Below are 23,891 nucleotides of genomic sequence, written 5' to 3' on the forward strand. Positions count from 1 at the left end.
TAACTATACAAAATGTCAGTCTAATTGCAGATATTCCTGGAAACTTCCATTTTCTGTCAATATGACAGAGCCTCAAAGTGCCAAAAAAAGTAATTCCTAGTTGTAGAATCTCAGAAATATTGGTCCAGGACAACTGTTTTATTTAAAGTGTCTTTACCGTTTCCACTTATACTGCAGTTTAAAATATCTATCTATATCTATCTATCTATCTGTCTAACTATCTATCTATCTATCTATCTATCTATCTATCTATCTATCTATCTATCATATATATAGATATATATATATAACTATATTTTTATTTACTTTTTGTTTGTGTGTGTATATCTTTTTTTCATAACTGGGAATAACTTTGCATGAAATAGTGATATATTTTCAACTGAAACTTTAAAGTGCTTGAGGTACAGAATGTTAGGATGAATAGCTTCTAACTGTAGTCTCAGAAGCAACAAATAGAGTCTTCCACTTTGAATTATACTAGTTTAAATTCCTGTAAAAGATTTCAGGAATATTTTATCGAAAATTATTTCTTATTTCAATGTCTTTGTTTTTAAAGAAAACAGGAGGAGATTGAAAATGTTTTGGTTATGTCCAACACACCTGCATTTTGTTTGTTTCTTATATTCTTAAGAATATATTTTTGAGTTCTACATTTGAAAGTTATGCATCTAGTAAGAATTTCTGCATTTTGGTTTAGCAAGTAGAGTTAATATTTTCAGTGCTGTAGCAACAATCCATGCTTATTAAAAAAATATATTAATTGAGAAACTAATTATTTATTAATCACAGAGTCATAGAATATTCTGAGTTGGAAGGGATCCTCAATTCCAACTCTTAAATAAATGGCCATGATCTTGGCTTTTTTAGCACCATGCTCTAACCAACAGAGCTAGTGTTCAGAAAGTTCTTCTCTAACATCAGAAGAAAAGTGTCACCTCTCTCAGACTCTTTAAATGCCTTTTGAATGAAAATATAAAAAATACTCCCAAGTCCCTCTCCTCAAAACTGAAGAAAAAGCAACAAAAAATTGAGTGTAAATTTCCAACACGAAGGGACAGCTGAAGGTGCTCTTTTTTAATTCCAGTGGCAGCACTTGTTCCAACCTCTCAAATGTTCAGCTAATTCCATAGCAGAGAGATTTTAACTGATATCAGATCACATTATCAATAAGCAGCTTCCTATATGATTCCTCCCACTTCCTCACTTTTAATCTGTGTAATTTGCTCATCAAAAGCAGTCTAACTGCAGTAGCACAGATCTCCATGGTGTGTAATTTATTCCTAGGAAGACACACTAGGGCACATTTGGCTCTTAGCATGGGAGGAAGGAGCAGGACTTGACCGAGTTAGTTGGAAACAGGAACCAAAACATAATGCAAGAAGTTGTCTATTGAGCAAGTCAGTACTGAACAAGCCTCTCATAGGTAGACCTAGTAGATTCATGTCTGACTTCTTATTAAACTCATGTCCATGGAGAATGAGCAATCAGGACTGCTGTCATCAGAACTGCACATTAGTGCAAGGCAGTTAATACAGGGATTGGTGTGGGGTGGAGTGCACAGGGGCCCAGAGCTGCTACGCAACTGTTACTGAACTCAGTGCAGGGATAGTGGTGAGCTGCAGAATGGGTGACAGCTGGTTTCCTAAAGGCTGTGTTTAGATCTCCTTAATAAGTCCTGTGCTGCAATATTGGGCTAGCTGTACCTTTTATTTTTTAGAGTTCCTGTGTCAGGATGTATTATTGGTACTTCAGAGGTATATATGTGTTAATTTTCTTATTGGAATTATTCCTGGAATTCACACCTGCTTTTCCTTATTTTGATCTCCATCCTCTACTTACCTTAAAATTTCCACAAAATGTGTCAAAATTTTTTGTCTCTATGAATTCCACTTCTTGATTTGTTTAGAAATTGCCCACTTAAATTATATAGAGAGGCACATAGTCAGAGGTACTCAATATAGTTAATTCTCTTAATAAATCAGGGATCAAGACTCCACTACTAGCTCTTCCTCAATGTATCATCTTGCATTGTAGGGCTCTAACTTTGATCCAGAACAAGAATCAAAACAACTGAAGACTAAACTTGCTGATTGAGAACTGTAGCAAATAGTACTGCTGTTTTGTACTTTTTTGTTAGAGAATTTTATTTTTTTTTAAAACTCCACCAATTCCCTGCACTTTAGTGTCATTTCAGTCACTAAAGTGACTAAAGTCATTACTTGGAAAGTTACCAGATGTTCCAGAAACTACTGATTTTTAGCAAGATGACCTTGTATTCTCGCTGGCTATATTAGAAAGCATACATGTTAATTTGGAAATATGCAATGATTTCTTCACTGCTTTCAATTTATTTTCTTCAAAGTGTAGTTTGAGCATAAGAGAACAAGAACTCAGCTCAGTTCAGTGCTATCATGTGTTCTGTACATTCTGTTTTGTGCAATGCTGGTGCAAAGTACTTTGGTAAATATTGAATTACGTTGGACAAATGAAAAACTTTCTAGAATTGGCAAATTAGCTTTCAAAGCAAAATTTGGAAATAACTGTGAAAAAGAAACATTCATTACAGCAATAGTCGTATGTTGATCTGCAGTTAAGTGAATTGCTAATTTCTAACTCTATATGAAACAAAAGCAGAAGCTGACCTCAAATAAACGTAAATTGCATAAGGAAAACTGGAAAAGCCAGAATTTTGAAGTGAATGTTTGGAATTCAGAGCTTGCACATCCATTTTTCTAAGCAGGATTTTAACTTCTATATGCTTTTTGGTTTATAACTATTCAATACTGGGTGCCTTTGGAAGTGCAGCTGAGCTGAATCTGTACTCTACAGATTAGCATATTTTGTATTAAGAAACCTACTTACAGTCCTTTTAGACCATTCTTTTTAATTCATGTTCACCTTTACTGTACTGCTTTGAGGACAGAATGCTTGAAATACACCTAATGCTATGTGTCTTTTCCCTTTTTTCTCTCAGTGTTCGAAAGAAATAATTCTCAGTCCCTCATTTAGATACTTACTTGTCATTTCTCTGTGTCTGTTTGCAGCAAAAACTGTATGGACTTGTAATTTCTGTAATCTTAAGAATAATGAGGATTTAAAGGATTGTTCTACATTTAAAGTCTAGATAAAACGATCTTCTTTTTTCCTTCAGGCAAAAAAGAAGTAAAGACAGAAAATGACTGAAGATTTTATCTGGGTAGTCCTTTAATCTTCTCCTTATAAACTAAAAAATCCTTAGCTACTTCTTTCTCCTTTTTTTATCTCAGGAAGAAAAATTGACTACAAAATCCTACCATTCAAAAGCTACTTTCTCATATTTAAGAAGCCATAAAAGACAATCTTGACAATATTCTTTTCTTGCAATCTACACTCTTAAATGAGGACTAGGTTAAAAAATATTTTTTTTTTTTTTAATTTGGAAAGATGATATGTTTGGTTTCTACTCTTTTTACACAGAGTAAAAATAGTTAGACTGGTATTGACATAACAGGCTTTCTTTAATGCCCATGAATATTATTCCATTCCCATCATCTCCTGATGATACAGAAAATCCTGATCTATCCCACCGCACTTTTTGTATATATTTTGCACTAAGAATTTTCCTTGAATTGAGATTTGTACAAATAGGAGAATAAAACAAAAAAAAAGGATGGTTCCCATATTTTTGTTATCTCACTAAACTCTTTGTCTCTTGTCCCTGTGATATCTGAGTGTACAAACATGTATCATTACATTAAATAATACCTGGTAAAATATTTCAATAGCTGCAAATTAGGAAGGAGTAAAAATTCTATTTTTCCACATATAAGGCCTGATGATGTACAACACATTCCATGCTGATCTGAAATTGCATTTTTTTTTCCTGGGGTACACCTCTTTATCTCAGTTCACATGCTCGGAGATGACTCCACGAGCCAAGCTTGGTAAGAGGGTATAATCAGGAAAGTCACTTTAATAATGTACTATTAAACCAAAAAGGTTGTTACTTCAGAAATAATCACAAATATTGTATGCTGGATGAGTTATCAGATTTAAGGAAAACATTTTTTTTCATGTTTCCTACTGTTGAAGTTATGTAGTTAAAAATTTTAGCAGTAAAATTTGACATGATATCTTAACTAATCTTTGCCCATAATACTGCAGCCACATAGCTTCACCCTTATAGAAGACTTGAACTGAATCATTGTCAGAAGCTGTAACAAATGTCAAATATTAATTAATTTTACATTGTTATGTAATGAATTTTGCCATGAACTCAAGTTAGTGCAACCAAGCAGTTCTTTGGGAACTATGAGACAGAAGCACTGACACAGTAGGTACTATTTTGTTTTGCCATAAATGTAAAAGACAATTCATTACAGTTCATGATAATTGACACAATTTTTGATGGGAAATTATGGAAAATCTAAATATCATAATTTCAATATCCAATAGAAATATATTTTTATTTTGTGATACTTTTAGTTTCACTGAATTGTGAAGCACTTTTGGTTTTGGTGAAGGAAAATGGATAAATGCACAAAATGACACATTTTAAGAAGTCTTCAGTATATTAACAAATCATTGCTTTGTCTCACCATAATGGCAATAATTTAGGATTTAAGTAAGTTAGTATGTAAACTAAATAAAATAAAAATACACTATTACATCTGGTATAACATGGCCTTATGCCCCATTATAGCAGTAGACATTGATAAAAGAATTGAGAATTGAATAAGTAGCATTTATTTCATATGCATTCATCTAATCAAAGCTAATCAAATCTAGTCTAAACTATTCATAGTTATAGGCCCTAAATAACTTTTGACAAAGGAGTACCATTTGATAGGCTCCTTCATTGCAGAATGCTTTCCTTCTTGATAGATGCAAGTGCCGTATTTGTCACTCTCTGTTTTTTCTATTTAAATGTGTATTACCTTCTTCATTTTTATTCTGACATAATTCTGCATTTTAGTACCAATAAAGCGAACAAATACATGCACAGTTTAAAGATTTTAAAATTTAAAAACCTTAAAATTTAAAATTTAAAAAATTAAAGAAAGGATGGGCCACATGAAGTAAACTTCTGTGGCAGTTTCCTCTCCAAGTCCATATTAAGACTGAGCATTGCACAGAGTCTAAAAGAAAAGAATAGCAACTCACATGTATAGGACCTTAACAAGAATCTGGAAAGGTAGATGGTCAAAATGGCATAAAAAATGTTATAGTCTTAATGAATGAGATGTTTAATGAACTGGGAGGTACTATAGGTAAGATTCATCACATTGACATCAGTTTAAAGGTACCTCTCTGTAGTGTGTTTTTGTGGCTGGGTTTTGGTAGCAGGGTGGCTACAGGGGTGGCTTTTGTTGGAAGCTGCTAGAAACTTCCCCTGTCTGGTGGAGCCGATGCCAGCCAGCTCCAGGATGGGCTTCCTGCCGCTGGCCAAGGCTGAGCCCATCAGGAGTGACAGTAATGCCTCTGTGATAACATATTTAAGAATAGAAGGTTGTTGCACAGTGAAGAATTCCGGCCAGGGAAAAGCAGAGTGAGAACATGGGAATAGCAATGTAGACACCAAGGTCAGTGCAGAAGGAGGGGCAGGTGATGCTCCAGGTGCCAGAGCTGAGGCCCCTGCAGCCCGTGGTGCAGACCATGGTGGAGCAGCTGTGCCCCTGCAGCCCATGGAGGACCATCGGGGTGCAGAGACCCACCTGCAGCCCATGGAGGAGCCCATGTTGGAGCAGGTGGATGCACTTAGGAGCCTGTGACCCCATGGGAGGCCTGAGATGGAGTAGGGTCCTTCCAGAGACCTGCATGGAGAGGGAAGCCCACACTGGAACAGGTTTTTTCCTGGGTAGGACTTGTGGCCCCTGTGGAGGACCTACGCTGGTACAGCTTATTTGTGAAGGACTGCACCCCATGGAGAAGTGACCCACGGGACAGCAGTTCGGGAAGAACCGTTGCCTGTGCTATAGACTCATGCCAGAGATATCCATCAAGGACTGTCTCCTGTGGGAGGGACCCCACGGGAGCACGGGAAGGACTCCTCTCCCTGAGCAGCAGCAGAAACAACAACTGACCATAACGCCCATTCCCCGTCCCCCCACACTGCTGGAGGGGAGGAGGGAGAACATGGAAGAAAGGAGGGGTGGAGGAAGGTGTTTTTAAGGTTGTTTTACTTCTCATTCTTTTACTCTAATCCTGTTAGTATAAATTCAATTAATATCTCCACTTTGAATCTGTTTTCCCATGATGATGCTCAATAAGAAAGAAATTATATGGATTAATATATAAAGAAAGTAAATTGAAGTCTCAGTTGTAAACACTTGCACCATTTGTTCAATAGCTTGCTTTCTGCAATTAAAGAAGCCAAATTATGGAATTTTATACACCCAAAAGCTCTAAACGAGACTTGTGAATGGGTTTGTTGCTCTTTGAAAATGACTGAGAGGAAAATTATCTTTAAATGTACATGAAAGCCATGCTTTTTGCAATTTCTGCTACTTCAACTCTTTTATATAGTATCACCTGTATAACCTGCATTAAAACTGACTAAGATGTTGCCTTTTGAATTCAATTTGTTTGGAGCTTCACTTATGAAAGAGCAAATACCAGGGAGCTACAGAAAATGCAGAGAAAAGTATGTTTTTCACACACTCAATTACTCCAATCTTGCTATAGTGGAAGGAGTATGTATTACTGCTGTGTGCTTTTTTCCTGTCTTTCAAAAACCATTACTTAAATACAGCTTCAGGAGTTGAGTTTTAATAAGCAAAATTCATTGTTGACTTTTACCTCATGGTTTAACAGTTTTTGGAGAGAAAGCTGACATAACTATTAAAATAATAGTTGCAAAAGCTCTTCTGAATTACAAAGGATATTGCAATGTACTGAGCAGCTACTACAGACGGCTTCTGATTTAAAATCATGATTAGATCCACAGGTGAAATTGGATTATCAACTTTAATGAAGTTCCAGTTCATATTCTCTTTAGCACATTTATATTTTATGTATGGAGTGGTACTGATCTTTCCAAGTTTAGTTCACCTAAAAGGCAGGGGTCTTGCCTAAGGTAGCTGGACTTAGATCTTCCTACGCTCAGAGGAGAGAGGCACCCCAGCAGATAATTAATTCTGTCTTAAAACAGAACATTAAGGTAAGAGAAATGACAGTGTGATGTGGAGGTGTGCCCCAGGGGATATTCTGTAATGAGACTAATAACCCACCAGATCTCACAATGCTGAATGAAGAACTGGAGACTCCTCTAGAAAATGATCCAGAGCATCCAAGATGACCCATGGAGGAGCCTCTGCCTTTCCGTTGGCTTCAGAGATATTAAATAGCCAGAAATGAACTTTTGACAAATCCTCTCCTTTTCCAGTGGTTTCATAAGGTAGCCTTGGTGACCAGCTTATAATAGATGCTCCTTTTTTTTGAAAGCTAAAATTAGGAGACATGAATCCTTACCACAGATACGTCTCACAGGTTTGGATTCCAGCTGTTGCTCTTTCCTATGTATAAGCATTGCAGAATTGAGCCCAAAATTGTAAATTATAGTTCATACCTAAGTTTAAATTCTGCCTTAAGTGTCTTGCTAAAATGGAAGAATCCAGGAATTCAGCTTTCTGTTTCTTATGTATATCAGTGGCACCCCTGCATGTACAAGGAAAGCTAGTTTTGAAAACTGGTAACACTATGGAGTGAAAAACAATAGCTCAAATTAAATGATAGGAAAATTATCTCTGGAAAGAAAAGAAGCATCACTCTCTCTTCCTCCATTGTTCTAAGTATCAGAATCTTGCAATGCCCCTTCAGTTGTATCCTACAAGCCCTTTTCTTTAGGAATTGTCATTCCATCACTGACCTTTCTGTTTCTTTGAACTTTCCACCAAAAAGTAAGTTGGAGAATACCTAGGATATTTTATGAGTTTCAGAAGATATTGTGTTTATCTCACTGTGTGATAACATAATTCTCTGATCTTGCATTTTTTAATGCTATGGGAAAGAAACACAAGAAAACAATGTTATAAACTTCTACAAAGAATTACAAAAGAGAGGAAAAATAATGATCAATAGAAGAAAAAGAGTCATATAAAATATTGCTCACAACATACACTGCAAATGTTCATAGTCACTCAAAGGGCAAAGTGGTTTTTACCCCATTTAGCAAACAGTTCACCTGCTACAGAGACTCTTCCTTTTTTGGTGGGAAAACAGGAATAAGTGTCAGCAATTCTACAAATGAGCAAAATAGGCAACCTTGATTCAAGTTGAAAATGGAACCATAAAACTGAACAAGGCTAGATCATCTAGTCTTGTTAATATGCATTAACATAACAGTGCTATGTTATTTGTGTAATAGTTGCATAATCTCAACTCTTTACTTTGCAATATTCTGATTTCAGAACAAAAAAATTAACAAAAATCAACATGACAACTTTCTTTACATCTTTCATAAGTTTCATATTTGTACTCTACTAAGAAATCAGGGAGAGAGAGTTGGACTGATCCTAATATGGCTAAATGAAATCGATATATTCAGTTAATTACATTTTTATAGCATTGTTCAAGGCTGCTTTTCAAATAACCGGTTTTGTATCCTGTTGCTCTTTTCTAGCTTTATGCTCTATAATCTATTGTCATAGTTTTCTCTTCAGGAGTTCTGCACTATATGATTCTTTTTGTTTGTATTAACTCAGCAGGTGGGTCTCCAAACTATACATATGCAGAATTTGTGCAACATTTAAAGCACAGCTGGACATGGTCCCTCTTCACTGTTTCATGATACAGTTGTACTTTACATGATTGGGACAATAATTCCCTCTTTTTGTTGTGTGGTTTTCTTACGAGAAAAGAGGAAGAAAATGCATTGCAGGACAGCATTATTGAAAAAATTAAATAAGAGAGCTGTGATTAGTAAATGTGACTACATATAACATTTTTCATGAGGGAGTTAGATTGCACACTGTTGTATCCCAGCAGAGGAGCTGCCTCTTATATAGAAGGAGGCCTCTGGACAGAAGGAGACCTCTGGAAACATAAAGTTATAGAAACTGTAACTCATTTGTGCAGAAATAATATTTGAAAAAATCCACTTTAACTTAATTAGACAGCACAAGATTCTGAATCCTTGCACGAAAACAGGTCGTGTAATCTTTGGTATTCAGGAATTGCTTTGAATTTGTGTGGGTGTCAGAGACTGAAACAGTTACTGACTTACACATTATAAGACCACCAAAAGACTTTTGCAAACTGAAAAGCAGGTGCTCACCCAGCAAAGCCCACCCACTCCTTAAATACTGCCAAAAGACCTTCAGATCAGATAAGTGGGTACCATTGTTCAGCTATCCTAGGTGCAAATGCCTGCCTGCTGAAAACTGGATAAGGGAAGAGGCTAAGAAGAGGCAAGTCCTGAAAAGTGAGAAAATCCCTTTTATCATGACAATGTCCTCCCTTTACATGATAACTCTGAGCATCTAGCCTGGACTATGCATCTGAAATATTGGACCATGATGGACCATGAGTGATGCTGACCCAATAGGCAGCTGCAACTGTCTTCAGGAGTCTGGTGACATGGCCCATGGCACTATCCATTGTAAAAATCCCTGTCCCAAGGAGGTACAAGGCGTTCCCATCCGAGCTGGAAGTATATAATAGCTCATAACGTCTTTGAGTGTGGGGGCTTCCCTCCCCTACCCCCAACCGATCAAGACCATCACTTCTGCGACTACCAAGTTTCATCACTGGACCCAGTGGGTAGTGACTATATATGACCATATCCATTTTCCAACCCTTATCCTTTCTTTCCTTTAATTTTCCTTACCCTTAACCTGTCTTTCCCTTTCTCTCCCTTATGCATTTCCTCAAGTGTTATATTGTTATGCTTTAATACTGTCATATTGCTATAGATGCTTGAATATTGCTGTATTGCTATAGAATGATGACACTCAAAACAGCAACATACCAATTTACCTTTGAAAAGAATTTGTTCTAAAATAAACCCCACATATATATATTTACAAACACCGATTATTCAGTGTCGTTTCACTCTAATACACCCAAAGGGATTTATTGATAAGAACCTGGGTTACTCTTTCTTTTCTGAGGTGGGTTGCAACAGTGCATTTAAAACTGTGCTGAATTCCACTTGCAGTTACCTAGCAGTATATGGCCTTCTACAGACCCTTCTCTCCATTTTTTCCCATCCCTGGCTGGAGACTTACTTTGTAAAGTGAAACAACTAATCGATACAATTTCTATACTTTCTTTCCCCAAGCAAATCTATCAAATGTTTTATATGACATGCATTTTTATATGCACTTTTTTCATATCAGTAAATATAGAGTTTTGAAGATTGAACAAAATCCCCTGGTTCAGTGACTTCAGAATGGCTTTTCATTAACTGCATGTTTACCTGAAGTACTGGTAAAAGACAATAGAACGTACAATTACTATGATTCTTTGATGTCTTGGGACTCGGACAGTTTATACTATAGTAGTTGTTGGTAGCTGACAGATCTTCTCAGGGAAAATTATGAACTTACTATCTTCACTTGCAAAAGGGGAACTAGTTTCAATAACTGCAGAATATGGTCATCAGCTGTTAGATTCTAATGAGACCGAAGGGTAGCATAATGTCATTCATTCACATTTGTGAACACTGATCTTTGCTGCAGATGTGTACTTCATTTGTGCAGAGACAGTAGGGCCCAGAAAACTTGGGCAGCTAATTGTACTGTTTTTTTCAGTAATATTTTTCTGTCACAGCCTCTTGAGTTTGGAAACCCCATGGTTCATATTCTCATGTTCTTTTCTAAGGTGCAGAATTATGGCTTTGCATAGCTGCTATTCATATTATTCATCTTAGAATATTTGGTCTTTTATAGATTCTTAGACTCCCTGAGACAACATCCTATCCAGCTCTTCTTTTATTCTGTTTCTTAGAGAAGGTGATATTTATCTGCTTTTTTTGAGTACATTCTAACAAATGTTTCTGCAGAGAAAACTTGACACATTTTGAATTTAAAATGTCAGGATTGTGTTGTTAGTAGTAGAAATCCTGTCTTCATATTTGTATCTGTTTCTTCAATTCTTTTCTATACCGATATACCTAGTTCATATGATTCATAAATGGTCATAAACTCAACTCTATCAGCTTCGAATTTTGTCATTTTATCTTTGTTTTTTTAGAGTTGCTACCAAAGTGACATGTTGTTATAACCTAAAGGATTATCTGGCCTGAGAGTGTGTGATCATGACTGTGGGTTCATAGGATTCAGTAACACACAAGAACACTACACTACATTAGTGAAGCTACTGGTTAACAATGCAAATATGCTTATGAGATATTGCTTACAGAGATATTTGACATATGTATTGAGGGAATTAGACAGATTTCAGAAGGGGTGAAATGATCCCAAAGGGGAGGACAAACCCATCCCAGAGGGGAACCCAACCATCCCAGAAATGGAAGGAAAAGCCAAACCAAGCTGTTGGAAACATGAAACAGTGAAGAAAATGCAAAGCTCAATATGTAATAGGGCCTGTGGTGCAAACACGAAAACCAGATGGATTTCTTGTGGTTTGTGTTGACATGGAGTTGGGGAGAAACCTGGAGCAATGTGGAAGCCATGCAGTCTCGTTCTAATTCATACCAGAAATGTTTTGTACAAACTGAGTACATCTCCAACAAGAAGTATTCTGTACAATGCAAGTACAAAGAATGGAAGGTTTTACTACAGCCACCACAAAACACTTTGCACAATAGTCATTAATAGGGTATGAAATGCACCCCAGTTTCATACCTACCTGGGGGATGAGAATTTGACACAAAATTCATTGGCACAGATCAACAGGTTTGTCCTTCTCACTCTCCCCAAAAAGGATGTCTTTCGATAAGTCCTGCATCCCAGATATATTGAGCGTTGACACAGGAAATTAAACTTGTGATTGCAGTCATGTTGTAAATGCTATATATAGCTATTCTGCAGCTGATGCATTTGCCACCAGCAATCCAAAAGAACCATATATGTTGCATTCAATAAATGGTGCTATTTGTGAATCCGACTGGCTCTTTTGAATGCGATGAGACCTATAGTTAATAGACTATTCATGAATCCGGATTTGGGCATATAGTTACATTTTTGCAGGAGGGGAAAGAAAAATAATAAAGTCTCATTTCATAATTTATCTGTGTCAGAGAGTCTGGAGTCATCCAGTCAGCCCCAGTGACAGTCCAAGATCTCACAGAAAGTTTGTGCTGAGTGTTCAACACGTTTAGGAAAGCAAAACTCTTTGCAACATAACAAACTCTCAGAGAGAGAGGCTCTCTTTAGGCCAAAATTTAAGTCCTTTATATAATAGAGACATATGAGGGTGTAGGACATCACAATTTCAAGTAGTTAACAGATGCTGTTAATTTTGATTTTTCATCTGTAACTGCCAATAGATGACTGCTTTTTGATTCTTGTTTCAGTCCAATTTTGTTTCCCCAGGCTGTTGTCATTTTTACAGATGATGAATTGCCATTACAGTTTCTCGAGTTTGAGCTTATCAGTGGTATCTCTGCATGTGTCTGGTTTCTAGGTACTCCTAGGTACCTGTACTGGGGTATCTAGAAGAAGTCAGCTGCAGTTTTCGAGGATATTTCTGGTTTAAAGGCTGTTCCCAGGTTCACAGTTCCCAGGCTGGCAGGCAATTTCTCTGTCAGCATTTTTCAGCAGACAATTTCTTGGGTTCAGTAATTTTCCCCTTCTAATCAGGCCACCTTTATGGCTGCTCATATCATATGTTTACGAATGATCAATTTAAAATCTGAAAAGCCTCACTGCTTTCTGTTTAGTTGCCTATTTGTGTTGTGGTTCAACATAGATGTGGTACTTAGGGACATGGTTTCCTGGTGAGCTTTGCAGTGTTGGATTTGTGGTGGAACTCTACAATCTTAGAGGTCTTTTTCAACCTTAACAATTCTATGAATCTACGATTCTATTTTTTTATTTTGTGGGTGGGTAGGGCCCATGAAGAAAACAGTAAAATACCTTCCTCAGTAATATTGTTGTGGTCTTCTTGATAACACTGAACAAAGCTGTCCTGGAGCATGAAAACTTAAGGAAATAGATATCCATGACACTTCTTACAAGCTCTCAGTACATTGCACACTGCCTAAGTTGTACTGTTTGTTAGAATGAGTAGGATTCCTCTCATCTTAATGTAGCCATATGAGTTTTTAAACTGAAATAGTTAGGGTGGCTCCTCTGTCAAATGAGAGAGGTAAAGAAACCTGGAGAGAGCCTTGGCCCATGTATAATCATTGCCTAAATGGAATAATCAGAACTCCTTTCTGGTGATGTGTGTCTTTCCATTGAAGAGAAATTAAAAGTAGTGTAATTTTCAATCTGCTAGAATTTTCTGGTTCTGATATAACTTTGGTATGAGGTATTATGTATCTTTTATATCTTACTGTCCTTGTGTCATCTTCCAGGTTCTCTACTGTGGTTTTTAGTATAATGCAACTTTCAGTAAAATTCACCTTGTCAAATTACAATTCTTCTGTCCATTCTTTATCAGCTTCTTTTTGGCCATCCTTCAATTGCTTAGAAAGCTGTCATTCAATTGTTAAAAGATAAATTGAGTTCTCACTGATTTTTTGATCCACATGTCTATTATGTTTGGGTCTCTTGTCAGATGCTAAGATTTTTACTGGGATATGTGTCTCTAAGTTTGCCTCCTTACCTGTTTGTGATTCCTCAGTAACAATGCAATCTGGCTGCAACCCATGTCAAAAAGTAGAGAATTTTCTGCCCATCTATCAGGTAGAGCAAGGCTCAGTTTGCATCTGAGCCCTTTTTGCAGGACCTATTTAATATGAAGATTATGTATCTGAGCTAACAAACACTTTACAATCCATTACAGGAAAAGTATAGAAAATAGACAAGTAGAAAGAACCTCGTGGAATTCTGGGAAGATAAAAAGAAATAATTAAATCAACTGAAAAATGTACAAAAATAGGCAGTCTGAAAAACAATTTGAAAAATGCAGAAAAAATTGACTAAGCTTTACCTAAGTATTAAACTATACATTACAGGAAGAGTACACTGAATGTGTGCCCTGAGGACAATGGATGAAAAGATCTACATTGCATCTAGAACTTTTACAAACTTTTAGTTCTATCCATCGATGAGTCCAGATGATTGGTGAACCTAGTAGAATTATCAGAAATAATAACCTAGTTTTTCTAAATATTTAATATAATACATTGTTTATTGTATTATATCTCATAAAAATAAAATTAGATTACATTTCATAGATTCTATTCTTTCTAGATTCTGTCTATTAAAGTATAGGTGATATGTATTTGATTTAGATTGTTTTTTTAAGTAATTTTTGAGAGAACATCTTACACTCAAAGTTAGATCTTGTTAATGATACCTGAAAATCTTACTATTATTTATGATTGGCAACTATTGAAAACCAAAATCTACTTTTCAATTACTAGCAAACAACCTTCTAGCCTAGAGACTAAGTGTGTAGGACAAGTTGTGGCAGTAACCTCCAAATGATAGGTTTGTTTTGAAGTCATTTAAGAGCTTGAATCCTTTGTGGAGACCATAAATAGCAGCACCGAATGTCTTTTTGTTATGTGGCTGTGAAGGGGTCAGTTAGCACATCTATTCATTTCAAATTGCTTCCACTGACACCAGACCTGTCCCTTCGTCACCACAGAGGGAGATGAAGAGGAATAATGAATGAACTAAAAATAGAGGAGTGAATCTATTTGAGGATGACCTGATAGAAAGTCATAGAGAAGAGAGGCAGAGGAAACCATCTGGATATTTTCTGAACAGTAACCTGGGGTGACATTTGCCTTTGTTGAAGACATGGAGTCTTTTGACTGTCCTCACTGTCCTTAGAATTTCCCCTTTCCTTTCTCAGGTTTTCAATGCTTCTCATAACTTTTCTCCTCACTGCTACTGACTTGATCTTTACCCCTCCACATTTAAAATTAAAGAAATCTAATTAAACAGAAGTATGAGTTTTCCTAATAAGAAGATTTTGGGTTCATCAGGGTGCAAATACATGGTCTTGTGAAGAACTTAGATAAAAGTTGTGGTAACAAAGTTATAAATGAAATATTTTTTTCTCCCTCTGTTACTTAGATGGAGGTAATATTGAAGGACAAAATGATCGTGGATAAGGGGCAGAGAAGCTTGAGTCAAATATGATGTATTTTGGAAATTACAAATAAATCTAAAGCAAAGAAAGAAGCTTAGGAACGTGGAATTTGATTTATATTTTACAGCATTATTTAATCCTACTGAGAGTAAGAAGAAAGGGGAAATTGAATTTTTATTTATGGAGTAAAGCATTCCAAAAAGTTATTGAAAAAGGGACAAACCTCCTGCATAATTTCAGTTCAGAATAATTAAATATTGGAGAGGCCCTGATTTCCAACAGGAACTGTAGCATAGCACTTTGAGACTTTATTATGTACACACTTCTGGCAAGTGAATAAGATGTAAAACTGAGAGGAAACACTGGAGTACAAGGGTGGGAGCACCTGTTTCAAAATGTCTTTGCATTCCTGCCAGAAATGATTTTTTCATCAGAGTTCATTTTGTCACTAGTAACATTAAACACTCTCAGGTTGAGTTCATGGTCCAAGTAGTGACTGAAATAAAAATTAATGCACCAAACACCAAAAAATTGGTCAAGACACAATATCTGAAAAATGTCAGGGAAATTGGGCTGAATCTGACAACACAGAAGAGGGGAGGCTGCTGTGACTCCCTGCCCTTGGATTCATGATGAGCAAAGGGGAAATATCATCTCCTTCCACCCAATGCAGCACAGGATGCTTCTAGCCTCCACTGCCATGCGAGCAGAAATAGCTTTTGAGTTTTTCTTAACACTGAAATTGTGCACTCTCGTAATATGTCACACCCTTCAGCAGAAATAAAAGTCCAGAGAATTGATGTTAGGAAGGGTAGAAAGATGGAAAAGAAATCTGAATGTACTGCTTGCAATAATAGTTTGTCTCGGGACTTCTTTTTTAGTATTCTTTTCAAACAACATTATTTTTCTAGCTGCACTTTTGCTATATTCTCAAAAAAATTGATGGTAAATTCATTCATATGTGCAACTGAAATCTAGGAATGAAAATGAGAATGATCTAAGAGCACAGAAAGAGAAAGCCCTCAATATTTAAAACATAGATAAGTGCCAGATATAATTTTGTACTAAGGTGTTCCAGTATACTGCAAGTCTAGGAAGTCATTGAGAAAAATGTGGGAGGAAGCTCCCCAGTTCAAGAAAGACAAGGAACTGCTGGAGTCAGTCCAGCAAAGATTATAGATATGATCAGGGGACTGGACCATCTCTCCTATGAGGAAAGGCTGAGGGAGCCTTTCAGCCCTGAGAAGAGAGAAGAGATGACTGAGAGGGGATCTTATCAGTGCATGCAAATATCTTCAGGGCGGGTGTCAAGAGGATGGGGCCAGACTCTTTTTAGTGGTGCTCAGTGACAGGACAATGAGCAGTGGGCACAAACTGAAACACAGTTAGTCCCATCTGAACATGAGGAAAATCTTCTTTATTTTCAGAGCAACAGAGCACTGGAAGTGGAGCCAAGAGTGGCTGTGGAGTTTTCTTCTCAGGAGTTATTCAAAAACCACCTCAACATAATCCTTTGCTCCAGGTGAACCTACTAGATTGGACCAGACGATCTCCAGAAGTCCCTTCTAACCTCAACCATTTCACGATTCTGTGAAAGCCTTTAAAACTGCTTGGAAGGTTTCCTAAAGTAATACTTTTAAATGTGCACATAATTTTTGTGGTGACTGAAGTGCTATAAAGCAACTCCAGTGAAACCAAGTTTTTGCTTCAAACACTAATATTTTTCATGTAACATATAGAGGAATAAATTCGGTCCAAAGTGTCAGCTTAAGTGTTTGTGACTAACATGGGAAATTTAAGAAATATAAAACCTCTCTAACTATGGAAAAGAACCCCACCTGTCTCTTGGGTAACATATTTGATCTTTAATTTTGCTTTGTTGTACCTCTACAGTAAACACTACCTTTTTTTTTATCTTGGCTGTGAATAATTTTTCAACAGAGGCAAGCTGCTATTACTGCTTCTAAACACCTTCATCATCATCATCATCATAATCATCATCATCATCATCATCAAGAAAATAGGATCTATTCTCCCCTCCTTTATTCTCTGACAGCACAGAAGTGTAGAATCAGCTGTAGAGTCAGCAAAAGTTTCACTGTCTGAGTTACAGAGGAAATTGTTATTCGCTACTTGGCAATAAAGAAAAAGCAAGAGTACTCCATCAGCACCCAAATCTTTCAGTTCCTAGAAATTGGTCCCACTGGAAGAATGTATTTGATGTTAAAAGATGACTTCTGCTCCATGTTCTGAGGGAATAAAAAAAAAACAAACAAAGCAACTGCTTAGGCAGTGTAGTTGGAGAAAAGAATATATTCTGGTCCAAAATGAGTTAACAGGCTTAGTTGTGGAGATAAGCAAGGAGTGATCTGAGCATGGCCCAAATTAGTGTCATTTTCCCATTCATCTGCACTTCAATATTTCTATAATTTCTTTCTTACTTTTAATATGAATTGGTTTCCTTTTCATTTATAATTTCTTTAGTTATAACAATTTTATAGAACTGGTGAGGAAGAATACTTGAAAGGTAGGAAAGTAATTGTCAGAGTTTGAGACGAGATATTGTTCCACTTTTGAAAAGCTGTGCAAAAAAGAATATTGGATGAGTACTAACTCATTGCCAATTATATAAAAGATCATACTACATGTACATTTTTTAGTCAGAAGAGCAAAAACATGTTTCCAAAAAAAGTGAAGACTGTCAGCTAGAACTTTGGAAAGTATACTGGAAATCCTGGATGTAATCCTTTAAGAACCCAAAATTAGCAGAGATGAGCTAAGTAATTTTTTTTTCCACTTTATTTTAACTGAGACTTAGAATCATAGAATCATAGAATCAACTGGGTTGGAAAAGACCTCTGAGATCATCAAGTCCAACCCTTCATCCGACACTGCCATGGTTACTAGACCATGGCACTCAGTGCCACATCCAGTCTCATCTTAAAAACCTCCAGGGATGGTGAATCCACCACTTCTCTGGGCAGCCCATTCCAATGCCTGATTACTCTCTCTGTAAAAAATTTCTTCCTAATATCCAACCTAAACTTCCCCTGGTGCAGCTTAAGACCATGCTTTACTTGTGGACTATTCATGAGCTGCATTAGCACAAGGAAGTAAAAGGCTCTAAAGTATAATGCACTTAAACTCATGCATCCTATCACCGCGAATGAAGAATGTGTGCAGTAAATTAAGTCATGTGGTGGCCAAGTTCATCAAATACTTCTAGATGTTCTTCAGTTTGTGCACATGTTAAAGGCGATGATTCTCAGCAGGATGGGAAAATGTCAATGAGATTATCAAAATTCATATCAAGATTAGGCAAATATGTAAACATATGAGTCTGTCAAAATTGTATTGAAGGTAATGAAAATAATTCTATTTATTTACAAGAGCCCACTGAATCTAAACTATTAGAAATCATAACTGCATATGGTTCCCTTCCTTTGTAAGTTTTATTCAGGTATCCTCAGGAAGAGCTCTGGCATCAAAAGAAGTTTGCCTGAGTAAGGGCTGTGTCAGGCACTGTAAGGATCAAATTATAAGTTCTATATTATAAATAAAAATCCTAATATTAGTGTTACTGACATTCATTCCCACTCAGAACAGTTAGCTTGTCAGATTTCTGTGTTGAAAAGAGTAAAAAATGTATCCTTGGTAAGCCTAGTCTTTCAAAAACACAGTCCAATACAGCAAAAGTGAATATTAATAATATCCAAGTATTGTTTAAAAGAAAAATATCCTTGCCTAATATTAAAACCAATCATATAATGAACAAAGAAGCAACCATAATACAGTGGAATTACTATAATGCTGTCCTCATTAATTATTACTAAGACTGTGCATCTTCTTTTTAATCACAAATATAGTCTCTGAATTAGAACAGTAGAATACATGGGTTATTTTTCTTTCTTGTGGGTAAATTTTTCATGTTGGCAGCCTAACAGCCATTTTTTCAGATCTCTAGTAACATCATAAATGAGGTAAGTTTTTCATTTAAATAAATAAAAAAAAACCAAACAAGACAAATAAAAGTACAGGTAACAGTACCATCAGTAGTCAGTAGTTTGGTTTGTAAATTTAATTGCAATGAATATGGGGGGGAGTTTATTTAAATTTTAAAGGCCTTTTTTGTTTTATTTTGTCTTCTCCCCCTAATGTTTTATTCCACTACATGAAGCACTTGAAGTGTTAGGGAAAGGATTAATCAGTGAGATTCTTTTTTTCACTGTCCATATTATACAACTGATATGGTTTGAAGCTGGCTCCCTGCCAAGTCTCCAAACCTTACCACAAGAAGTCCCCCCCTCCCCAAACCTCAGGGAGAAGAGGGAGAAAAACAACCAAGAAAACCCAAAACGAGAGAGACAGCTAAAGCAATATATATATAAATATATTTACACTTATGTTACAGGTATATACAATTGAAATATATATACAATTTTACAAGGGAACAGGAAGGGGGAAGGGAAAAGTAACAAAACCAAAAATAAAATATATATATATATCCCGATTAGTAATCCAATATCTAACAACTAAAAGAGTTAGCAAAGAAATATCTCACTACTCTCCTTGGGACAACCGAGAGTCGCTCTGGAACGATCGCCGGCAACCTCTGTCTCCCAGGGTCGGCAAGGCCTAACCAGGCCTCGCTCCCCAACACGACAGACTCAACAGCAGGGAACCTGCACCTCCAAGCCGCCGGAAGGAAAGAGAGCGAAGGCCTCTCCTCCTTTCTTCTTATAGTCCAGCTTACGTAAAAATCATAGGGAATACTTGGTAAATCTGGACCCTTCCTTGGTTACAAACTGGTCACCAACGAAGGCCTAGGCCAAACTACCACAACAACAAAGAGGAAATGGTAGGGTAGTGCACTCTTCAACCAGTACACTGATTTTAAAAATACTACGACAGATACTGGTGGGCTTTGGCAGAGCTGTGCAGTAGTGGACTTCCAGAAAGCACAGAGGATGTGACCTTGCCATGGATCGCCTCACCTTTGATTGTTGAAGCTAATGTATACAACCACATTGTATACATTAGATGATAGAGTACATGTGACATCTGTAATTGTTTAGCTGAATGAGGGCAGTGCAACGTCCGCAATTCTTCTGTGATGCATATGGTTAAAATATAGAATAACACAAAAAATGTGCACATAAAGAGCATAGAGAGAAGATGAGCTTTTTTGGTTCCAGTCTGCAGCAGCATTTATTTTACCAGTTAGATATGGAATATAAAGCAAGAGTATTAGCTATGTTCTAGAGGCTGAGGGGAATGTGTTAAGAAGAAAGCCTGTGGTAGATCATTTGAGATTAATAGCTCAGCACTTGTAAGAATTTGGTGTCTATTTTTTCCATTCTTCAGCTGGGAACTAAATGACTCCTAAATCAATGTCAAGAAGAGACTGTACCATTACAGAAAAAGGTGAGATTAAAAAGCGTAAATGGAAACATAATCCTGAAGATATGGAGCAAATGTAGAGAATGGGAAAGGCCCAAAAGGAAGTATTTTACCCAATATGTTTGTACATGTAGTGCATGTACATACAGTGCAGCATTTTGAACTCAAATATTTTGGTAACTTCAGCAGAAAGGTCGAGGAATCACAGGGATTACAATTCACAATGACTGAAAGAAAAAATTTCAGGACACTCAGAACTGGGGTTTGGCATGTAAAAATTATACTGTGAGAATGATTGAATGATGAGTTGTAAGCCATGGGATTGTGAAAGAAGAATCATACTAATTGCAATATCTTTATCTATGTTTCTAACATCTTTCATGGTGGCATTTTTAAAGTTTTTTTTTTGCAACAAAATTATAATCTGTATTACTTTTCACATTTGCAATAAATTTATGGGATTTTTTTCTCTGCTTATTTATTTTAATTGCATCACTTTGGAAACTTCAACTGGATAAGAAAAAGTCAATATTTACTCCATGCTGTTTTTATACCATTTGCTCTGGTGATGGATTCATAACACAAAGGGTGTTTCTTTTTAGCCAAAAACTTTCCGTTTAAAGTAATCTTTTTAGCAGAAATATGTTTTTCATATTTGGAAAGTTATATCAGTGTCTATATTTTTGACCTTACATAGAAAAATACATTAATGTTCAAGCAAATGTATTTTATTGCACTTGGATTCTAATATGTTTACAATGTACAGAACATTCTTCTTCTAGCAGTGTCCCCTTATCTGTAAATATGCATCTTTCAGCCACCGTTTACATCTAGTGTTGCCCCATCCCAGATGCAGAATCCAGCACTTTCCCTTGTTGAACTTTATATGGTGGGTGATTGCCCAGTCCTCTAATTTATCAAGGTCTCTCTGCAGGTCCTCCCTGCCTTTGAGGGAATCAACAGCTCCTGCCAGTTTTGGGTCACCTGTAAATTTGCTTAGTATCCCTTCCAGTCCTGTGTCCAAGTCATTTATGAAGGTGTTGAAGAGCACGGGGCCTAAGATGGAGCCCTGTGACAGGTGACAGGTCATCAGTCTGATGTTACCCCATTCACTAATACTCTCTGTGCTCCACCTGTGAGTCAATTGCTCACCCACCACATGATGTGTTTGTCCAGCTGTGTGCTGGACAGTTTGTCCAAAAGGATCCTGGCAGAGACTGTGTTGAAATCTTTACTGAAATTTAAAAAGATTACATCAACTGGCTTCCCTTGATCAAATAGGTAGGTTATGTTGCCATAGAAGGAAATTAGGTTTGATATTCAGGACTTTCCTCTCATGAAGCCATGCTGGCTGTGACCAATGACTGTGTTGTCTTTCAGGTGTTTTCAATACTTCACAGAATAATCTTTTCCATAACATAACCAGGCACTGAAGTAAGACTGACTTGCCTGTAGTTTCTGGGGTCCTCCTTCTTGCCCTTCTCGAAAATCAGACAATGTTGCTAGTCAGTGGGGACCTCTCCAGATTCCCAAAACTGCTAAAAAATCATCTTCAAGTGTCATTTGAAAAATCTGAAATACCTTGTTAAAGAAAGGGTGTTTTTTAATAGTATGGGAAACACACGCAGGAAAATGCCTAATGAAAAGGAATGGAAATGGACACAGAGAGCAGGTGTTTCATATCAGGTAGGCATTGTTAGAAAATGAAATTATTGAAAATTACTGTTACAATGGTGTCTAAGACAGGAATACTATAAAAAGATCTATGGTAAAGAAAGATGATTCATGGAGGAAATACTGACTTTCATACTTAGCCACTTTATATCATAAAATGGAAACAAATATGTAAGTGTATTCTTCCCTGGTCTAGTGGAAACAGTTGTGGAACTGTAAAATGAATTGATGCTACTCTTACTAAGTTTATCTAGAAGTTTTGCTTTCACTGTATGAAGAAAAGTGGTTATTCAGATGAAACTTCTTCATTTAATGAAGTCAAAGAGATGTATTCATTCAAGCAAAACTCTCTCTATCCAGAAATTTGTGAATGCAGTCCAGATTCCTGGGAGCATCACATGGTACAAGCTGGCATAAACATTTGAACAACATTGGGTTTGCTGGAAAAAGAAATTTTAGCAACAGCCACCATAAATTCAATTGTAGCATGGGAACTGCAAAAAAAAAAAAAAAAAAGGCACCAAAACCAGACAATATTTATTGGGCCTTCTTGTTCACTATTAGAATGTCAACATCAGTGTACAAATTGGGGGCATAAGAAAGTCCCTCTCCAAAGAAGTTTAAAGTTTAGATATACAAGGTAGCAAACTATCTACCTCTACTGTTAGGAACTGGAGGCACAGCACTATTAAGATTATGATCCAGACAACCCAAACCCTGAGCCTTACCAGTATCAAAACATATATCTGAAAGCATGCCTACGCAGATCACTCTCCAGCTGTGCCTAACCCCAAAAAGTAGCAACATCCATAATCCGGTAGTGTGTAGTATTAATCATATGACAAAAACATGCTGGTCTGGAAAGAGTGGCTCTTAGAATGCATTTATCTCATTTGGCAATCTAGAATTCTGTCATTTTTCTACATAAATTTCCCCCAATCAGGGCACTCATAAGCAGAGTGATAAAACTAGAATCATTCAAGATCAGAAGAAGAGAGAATACGAGCTGCTCTTCATATCCTAACTAGTAATTTGGCAGGTGACACCCTAGGAGCTAAGGATTTCCTCACCTCCCTGTGAAGCTGAAGTTGTTACCTCTGAGATGACGTCTCCAGTGATGGAGAAGCCTCTTCCAGAAAAGGAGTGCTGACTTTCTGCACCCCTCCTGAGAAAGCTGTCCTGCTTGCTGCCTGGCAGGAATGAAAAAAGGCACATTGCCAACCACGAGTGATTAGGCTTAGCAAAGACTTCAGGTCTTTGTCCGTGTTCATTTCATTCTTACTTCATCTCATTCTTCCATTAATGCCTGCATGACAGTCAAAGAAAGGTACTCTCATTAAAACAAATAAATAAATAAAGCCAAAATAAACACAAAACCCAAATAGGAGCTTTGTTTTTCACTACAGTAATAAACCAAAACCCCCTTCAAATTATATTTTTCACAATATCCTCTGGCTTTTCCTGTGAACTTACTGTTTCTTGACTGACTTTCTCACAGACAAATAATTAAAGAAGAAGTATAAGAATGTAACCTGTCAGCTACAAAAGAATGTTAAACATCTCTTCCTGACGTCTGACAAAGCCAACACACCGAAATATTTTCAGAATGGGCATAGTGCTTGTCTCTATAAATTGCTAGTGCTTGTTAAAAAAATGTATTTTTA

This window comes from Pipra filicauda, unplaced genomic scaffold (genome assembly GCF_003945595.2).
Source record: "Pipra filicauda isolate LSUMZ 115617 unplaced genomic scaffold, ASM394559v2 scaffold113_size4260070_pilon, whole genome shotgun sequence".
NCBI classification, from domain to species: Eukaryota; Metazoa; Chordata; class Aves; order Passeriformes; family Pipridae; genus Pipra; species Pipra filicauda.